Here is an 8,653-nt window from a genome sequence, read left to right on the forward strand (position 1 = left end):
CACAAGGTAATATAAGAATCTGTATTTAATATATTTAAATGCAGCCAAACAAAAATGTGTTTGTGTGTGAGAGACACATATATGATTCAGTGGATTTGTTGCTTCAGGCATCTGTTGATTCAGTTTTGAATCTTCTCTGTGACTGCAGTGCCACAATAATAACATCTTTCTTAAAGTCAGTGAGTCTGATCAACAGAATAAAGACATTCATTTCTCATGTGTGTCTCAGGTAGAGAAACATCATGCTCTTTATGAAGCAAGTATTTTCACAAGTATACTACAGGATGTTTTACAGGTGCTTACTAAAGCATCTAGAGCTTTTAGCATTTAAAGGTACATTAATATTCATTATTTGATTTTTGCTGTATCATCATATTGATCTACTGCTGTTCATTATACATTTCAAGATGTTTTACAGATATTTATTGTTTATTGCTCAGCTAAAGATTGGTTTGTCCCCATCAGAAAGAGTCTGGTTGGTGTCTGGTTCTGTATGAATCCACTAAAAACAAAATCTAAAACATCTCGTGTGTGTGCTTTACTCCTGAAGTTCAGCCAGAAGGACTGAAGGTCTGAATCGCCCTCATAATCCACCTTCTTCTGGAGGATTTAAATATTTTACTGACTGATGAAATTTAGCCTCCATGCAAATTGATTTGGTTTTTAAATTTCACCATGAGATCTTTTCTCTAAGCTTCAAACATGGCTGCTATCCATGAGGATTTGTGGCTTTGGCGTCTGTTTGTGCATCTCTCCTCTGTCTCTCTCTCTCTCTCTCTCTCTCTCTCTCTCTCTCTCTCTCTCTCTCTCTCTCTCTCTCTCTCTGTGTGTGTGTGTGTGTGTGTGTGTGTGTGTATGCATGCCTCTCACACACACGTGCGCATGCACATGCACACATACAAGCTGATCAGTATACAGTATATTGTAGGGATCTTCGTCTTCCTGCTAGTGAATCTTTATTAATACTGTATATTTAATTTATGAATATTCAATCATGGTTTTTCACACTTGATGCAGGCCATTAGTTTTACATTGGACAGAATGATAATCTCTCATGCTGTAACATATTTCATATAAGCCTCTCTTTACCTTTATAGACTGTAATGCTTTAAAATAAATAAAATAAATACAAAATACAAAAAAATACTTTTATCTTCATGATAAACAAGTGGGGAAACTGTATTAAATCGGTTGTGGTAATGTTGGCTGAGGGAATCATTTTAAGAAATATTAAAATAGTTTATATTGTTTTTAAATGATTAGTCTAACACAGTTAAATAAATGAAGTCATTCTGAATGTTTTAAAATCTGTCTGAATAAAGATAAAGTCAATGCATATGACTGAAACAGATAAGGCTGGATTGTAAATTATTGATTAAGTAATTTATGTTATCTGATTAATAAATCCACTTTTCTTCAAGCAGGGTGTTTCTGATGGTGTGACTCGGCAAGTTATGCATCTCTGAATGATTTGATCTACTGATAAAAGACTCAACTCACATTGAGCTTCATATAATAATATAAACAGATTGAAGAAGATTAATCCAGAATAAAAGCAGGTGTGAGTGTGCTGTTGTAAACATGAATCTTCATATACGGTGTGATGTTTGTCTCACATGTCCTCTTACAAACCATATCATTGTGTTTGCTTTACAATCTATATCGATTTACTACTCAATCAACACAGAGGTTGTGAATCAACAGGGGTCAAACACAATTAGTTTTAATAAGTAACTGAACAAAACAGTTATGCATATGTTCAAAGATGCATCACTAAAGTCTTTTAACAGTAAACAGTTTTCATTTCTGAGCTGTCAGTGGAATCTCTATACCTGTAAGAAAACACATGCAGTAGATTAGTGCAAGACTTTAATCAACTCAACAACATCCCTAAAGCAAATGTACTTTTCTAGGGTTTATTAGCTTGCAGAACGCAGTCCGTATTACATGACTGGTTAACTAAACACTGACCTCCAGACTTCAGACTCTTTTTGATTCTGGATATCATGATAAATCAATGATGTCACACTCTTTACTTTTTCAATAACATCTCCCGTGCATTTAATACAGGTTTGAATCTCAGATTAAAGCTTAAAGGTGCAGTGTGTGTTTTTTAGAAGGATCTCTTGACAGAAATGCAAAATAATATACAAAACAATATGATCAGGAGTGTATAAAGACCTTTTTATAATGAACCATTATGTTTTTATTACCTTAGAATGAGACGTTTTTATCTACATACATGAGGGTCCCCTTACGTGGAAGTCACCATTTTGTGCGGCCATGTTTTGTACAGAAGCGCTTAACGGACAAACTAAGTTGTCTGTCAATTACATGTTTTTCACATACGTTTCACAAGCGAGGGGTGAGCAGTGAATTGAGCCGTTGGTTGCAATTTGCAACGTCACCAGTGGATGCCGCTAAAATTGACACACTGCACCTTTAAATGAAATAGAAAAAATGTGTTTCTCATAAGAATGTGTCAACCAAAAACTTAAGAACTTTTAAAAGTAGATCTCAGTAGTAGATCTTCAGAAATCATTCATTTACTCTTGATAATATGGTGCCATATATCTATATGACTTCAGCAGAATGATCTGTTTCATACAATATAAATGTATAATAACCAGCTCAACTACAACCCAAGTCCTTTAAAGTCAATAGATGTCAAATATATGAGAACAGCATTGAAGTGAAGATTTTTCTGAAGAGATACATTCACCTGATACAACTGAAGAGACTTATATGAGAGATTTTCTTGTTTTATTCAGAAATATCTCACATTTTAGAAGTCACATGGATTGTGATGTTGATCATCATGCTGACCGCTTACATTACTGGACACACCTCACCATTTATATATGATTATTATTATTATGACATTATTATGAAGGTTAATTAGCGCAGGATAAAATTTGTGAGAGTGTTCATGACACTGCAAGTGCAAAATACATTTTCATGGGCAAGAACAGTTTTGACAAGGTGTAAATCAAGTTGCAAGCGTAAGAAAGCAAGTTTTGCAAAATCGCAAGTGTAATTCATGTCTTGTAAAATTGAAACTTCATATTTACGCTAAATTTGTGTTGTTTACTCTAGTTTTTCCACACTTACACTTGTGTCATTGTTTTTTGGGCTAAAAAGTCTGAAAACAGTGGTGTGCAAACAAAAACACAGTTTCCTGAATGGCAAATATTACATAATCGCACAAAATCTGTCTCTGTGTTTAAAAAACCCATGGTTTATGAATTGTTGCTTATGGAGTGAAAAAAATCCTGAAATAATCTACTGGTTCATCTGCGCTTATAGTTTTCTCACTTATTTGAGTTTGCAAGTGTAGGGGGAAGGCGGGGCTATTAAATGAGGCACCTGATGACTCATTGTTTTCTCTTTTCTGATTGGTTCAATAACGCCATTAGTTGTCTTAGTATTGTCCATGCTTTTGGCAGTATTTCAGTGCAAAAAACGTGCCAAAAGTGTAAGCACGGAAAAACTGAGGTCAGGTGAATACTATTAATAATTATTTAGCATAAATATTAAGTTTCAGTTTTACAAGACATGAATTACACTTAAGATTAAGGGAATGTGCACGCCAAAGCGTTTACACCCATGCGATGTCACGAACACTCTCACAAATTTTATCCTGCACATGGAAAATCTTTTAGGCGTCATATTACCTTCATACATCATTGTTTTCAAAGTTGATGTCTGTCAGCCTCATTCCACACGAGTTGAGCTTCATTCATTGGGCTTTGTACATAAACATTGACATCACTTTCAGCCAATCAGACTGCATGTTGCTCAATGATGTGTGTGTGTTTATTCGGGACACAGCTGTCAGGGACTCTGAGGGTACAAAACATCCCACATCACTGACGGGACCCTGATCCAGGTCATTCTGTACAGACCAAAGAAAGTTTATTTATTACATCATGAAGAGAAACAGAATTCTCCTAAAACACCCAATCTGTGTGTTCTGGGTTATTATATTGTACATCAATGGTGATGAAAAATGCAATGCATAAAGAAGAGAAGAGGTGAAATGTGGGTATAGATTACATTATACATTATCTGTAAAGTCACTGCTGTCATAAAGGATTCATCAACATGAATCAGGTCTACTCGCATCTAAGAGTTTTAACTGAGAAGATTCACACGCACGCAGGCACGCACGCACACACACACACACACACACACACACACACACACACACACACACACACACACACACACACACACACACACACACACACACACACACACACACACACACACACACACACACACACACAGTGAGTTTTTGTTAATGATAATATTATTGGATGAGAGTAATGTTTTCCAGATGAGAAAGCACTGTTGACATAATAACAGTATGTAAATGAAGGGGTTAAAATGAATCAAAGTCAGATGATGGTTTACTAATAGATCATCCGCTCCAGATCTGTCGTGTGGAAACGTTTTATAACGCATTAATGGATTTCATTTAATTGATGTGCCGCACATTAATCTTTATTCTGTTCAGGAAGTCTGGTTAGTGTCACCATTAAACAGCAGCTAATAGCAAAAACATATTTGATAGATGGAGCGAATACAATATGCTAATCAGTTTGACTTACCATTTTAACCATGAAACAATAAAGATTCAAGATGTTTTCTATGCTTGTATACAGCAAAAAATGTGCGACGAGGCTTCAATGTTTAAGAGTTTAAAAAGAATTGCTCCCATATCTCCAGTGAGACAGCACAAATCCTTCAAACAATTCATTTACACTTCAAAAACTAAAAGCGTTATACTGTATGATGCTCTAAAACAACAAGACAAATAAAGCCATTATTATTTTGAGTCTGCAGTGAAACAAAAATGATTGATCTAAACAGAATCATTTTCTACATCCGCATTCCTGTCGATGCTAAACCAATCAGAACAACAACAACAGAAAATAATATAGACTTTAACAGACCTGAGAAGATGCTCTGATCTTCAGCCTCCGCCCCATCACCTTAGTAACCGCATAGCAACACCCTGACAACCATCCTGCCAGTCAAGAGCACGTATACTTACATCAAACACATATAAACTCTTATTTCTTTTGGTTTAATTTGGAATCGTACTGGTGTTTGAATATTAAAATCAGCAGTAACGGGAGTTTTTAATGTCACCTCATGTTAATGCTGAAGTGATAAAGTCCAGTGATGTGTGTTTGTGATACATATGTTACAGAGTTATGAGAAGGTCATTGTGATTCAGAGTAAAATGTCACATTAACATATTGATTGAGCGTGACGCTATAACTACACACATCATCATCATTATTATTATTATTATTACTGTCTCCAACTTTAACAGGAAAATTAATCAGGTGTCATACAAACACTGACAGAAGACTTCAGGTTTATCCACAGGAAATTATTCTCTCTCTCTCTTGTTTCAGGACCAAAATTATCATGCAAAAATACATTTAAAAATAACATTTTTGAGTGTATGTTATTTGTTTCTGTTTATTTTGACCATGTAATTTGTCTCACATGTTACAGTTTGGCAACCCTGATTATTATTTTAGAGGGGACATCATGAAATTCTGACTTTTCCAGTGCTATAATTGGGTCCCCAGTGCTTCTATCAACCTAGAAAATGTGAGAAAGATCAACCCAGTAACTTAGTTTTGGTAAACCATTCTCTGCAAACATGTGAAAAAATAGCTCTTATTGTGATGTCAGAAGAGGATCTTATTATAATAATACCGCCCCTTAATCTGCACTATCCAACCACAACACTGACATTTAGTGCAGAGAGAGAGAGAGAAAATAATTGACAGCACAATTAAGTTTTAATTTGAACAAACCAACATTATGGTGATCAGTGTTTGCATTTTAAAGGACACACACAAAAATGGCACATTTTTGCTCAAACTTACAAAGTGTCAATTTCAACATGTTATAATAAATTATCTATATGATATTTTGAGCTTAAACTTCACATACATACTCTGGAGCCACCAAATACTTATCTTAAAAATATTCTTGTGAAATGTGCCCTTTAATGTAACTGTCATGAAAATAAAAACTCTTACTGGTACTTAAAAAAATCTTAATTTTCCTAATGCAAATCATTTAGATGATTTTGATTGAATATTTTATTTGAGGAGATCCATAAGATACAGCATATTATTGATGTACAATGACAGTCACTGTATATTTACACATGTACAGTTATTCTTATAGACAGATTAATGTAATGATCTGTGAGTTTGAGTAAGAAAACTGCAATCATGAAGTTAAAATCATCCCGCTGTCATTAGTGTGAAACTAAACCTGTGAATAATTCCTGCACAATTTTCTCACACGACAGCTCACCTCTGAAGTATGAAGCTCAAATTCAAATCATCACGGCTTTAAGAAGCTCATGAATAAACATGAGCTGTGTTTAATTATTGGCCTGATGTGAGAATGTGGGAATCTCATTTGGACAGAATGATAATACAGCATCTGTGTGTCTGTCTGCGGCTATAATTCATCAGATACTGAAGATGACCTGAGCATCAAAACTCTTAAAATGATGATGACATGACTGTGACTGTTTATCATTCACATGATGTGAAAATACATTTACTACGGTAACACTTACAGAAGTGTTGGTATGCCTATACTTTTTAATAAAAGATTTTCTGAACTCAAAAACACTAATGAACAATCTCATAACATTACATATACAATACATTGTCAATGTGTCGTTTAAGATTAAAGGTCTCAGCTAAAAAACACAGAAGAGATGAGTAAATGATGAAGAGATGTTTGTCACCCACAAGTCAGTAAGAGATCCACATTAAAAACTATAAACATTTGACCTGCCATATTAAAGGACACATATTATGTCCATTTTTACAAGATGTAATATAAGAGGTGTGTCCAGAATGTTCCAGCTCACAATACCCCACAGATCATTTATTATATCATGTCCAAAAAGCCCCTATTTGGGTGGGTTTAGGTTTTAATGTCTGTACCTTTAAATGCAAATGAGCTATTGCTCTTCGCTCCCTTACCAAAAGAGATGCTTTGGTTAAAATAGATCTGATTTTACAAAGAAAGAAATAGCAGACAGTGTCCAACTCACTAAAGGCAGAAAGTATGGTAATACATGATTGTCAGTCAGCACCAGTGGGTGGGGTTTTATCAGTGTGACATCACATTGCAAAGAGAATCACAACAGTATGTCTAATGAGACTGTTTTGGTTTAATGGGGATTAAAAAAGAAAGGTAGATGGATTTTTTTCACTGTAGGGTGGTTGTGTTCATACACATTTATGTCCAAACACCTTGTAAAAGTGGATTTTGTAGAAAATGTGCCATTAAACAAATAATATTTAGTTTTCACTTAACTAGTGGCTTTAAGGTCTTTAAAACACAGAAAGATTCATCCATTACTGTAAGACTATTTATCTGCTGAATTGAAGATCAGAGAGAAGAACATTGAGATGTCCAGCAGTGAATCTGATATCTGATGTGTCCTGTAGACTGGAGCTCTGTCCTCTGTCATGACATGAACGGTGTTTGTAGAGAATCAAACACATCTCTCCCACAGGACTGAACCAGAAGAAGAAAAAACTCTCATGGTTGCAATGACGTTCATCTATTGATCCATCCATACTTTTAATAGATTAGCTATACAAGCTTTAAACTTATTTCTCATATTTTTACTTGATATGAAAAACTTACAACAATTAAACATGTTATTTGTGGAAACCATGGTTTTACTACACTAACCATAGTTTTTTTAACTGCAGGAAAACCATGGTTAATATTTGTAAAGGCAACTTCACGCTGAGCATCTTTACAGTGAATATGAACAACATGCACAAGAGATTTAACTTCAGTAATGAGACATATTTTACATACACAATATCAGGAAAGATGTTTTAGAGGTGAAGCGAAATTTCAAAAAGTTGTACTTTTTTTGAGTGACATGAAGTGATGAATGAATCACTGTACGATCAGTAAGGAAAGGGTCAGATGTGTTGACTTTAACAGTGCTAGATAAGCAAAGCTATGACAGCTAAAACTAATGGAGAAAAATGAACAACTGGACCAAACTGACACGTTTTTCTGCTCGGTGTTGATTTTCCTCTTCAGATGTTTCATTATCTCCAGACTTCAGATAACTGTTGTTTTCATCTTTACTTTATTAGTTCAGGGCTGTTAATTAAATGTAAGAGAATATTGAAATGAAATATGCAACAGCTTGTCATAAATCACAAAGCAATAAAGCGACGCTTGCGTTCTGCATGCCAAAACAATCTAATCAAAGAACAATGCTCGTTTTTTATTACTGTCATTTTAATGTCCCTCTATGCCATTATGACAAAACGCCAACCTGCCTATCGGCACCAGCATGACTCAGTGACAGAGAGAGAGAGAGAGACATCACACACACTCACATCACATACGTCTGTGTTTTTAGTCATCATGCCATCGACACAACATAAGCTGACCGACACACACACGCGCCTCACAATCAGAGAGTAATCACCATCTGTTCATCCAACAATATGTGTCGACTGTCATACAACACAAACACAAGCTGTTTGTCTCACTGTGAATATGAAGCGCTAGATGCGAGAGGGCATCTGTGTTTCACAAGAGATTTGCTTTCATTAGCACA

General features: G+C 35.1%; 1 long non-coding RNA gene across 1 annotated transcript; it reads right to left on the reverse strand.

Moving 5' to 3' along the window:
* Window positions 1-1,707: 1,707 nt before the first annotated feature.
* LOC141350361 (uncharacterized) lies at window positions 1,708-3,892 on the reverse strand. Its single transcript, XR_012358470.1, has 2 exons — window positions 3,675-3,892; window positions 1,708-1,832 (listed from the first exon to the last, which is right to left on the reverse strand). It is a non-coding gene; the product is annotated as an uncharacterized lncRNA (long non-coding RNA).
* Between the last annotated feature and the right edge of the window lie 4,761 nt (window positions 3,893-8,653).

This window comes from Misgurnus anguillicaudatus, chromosome 18 (genome assembly GCF_027580225.2).
Source record: "Misgurnus anguillicaudatus chromosome 18, ASM2758022v2, whole genome shotgun sequence".
NCBI lineage: Eukaryota > Metazoa > Chordata > Actinopteri > Cypriniformes > Cobitidae > Misgurnus > Misgurnus anguillicaudatus.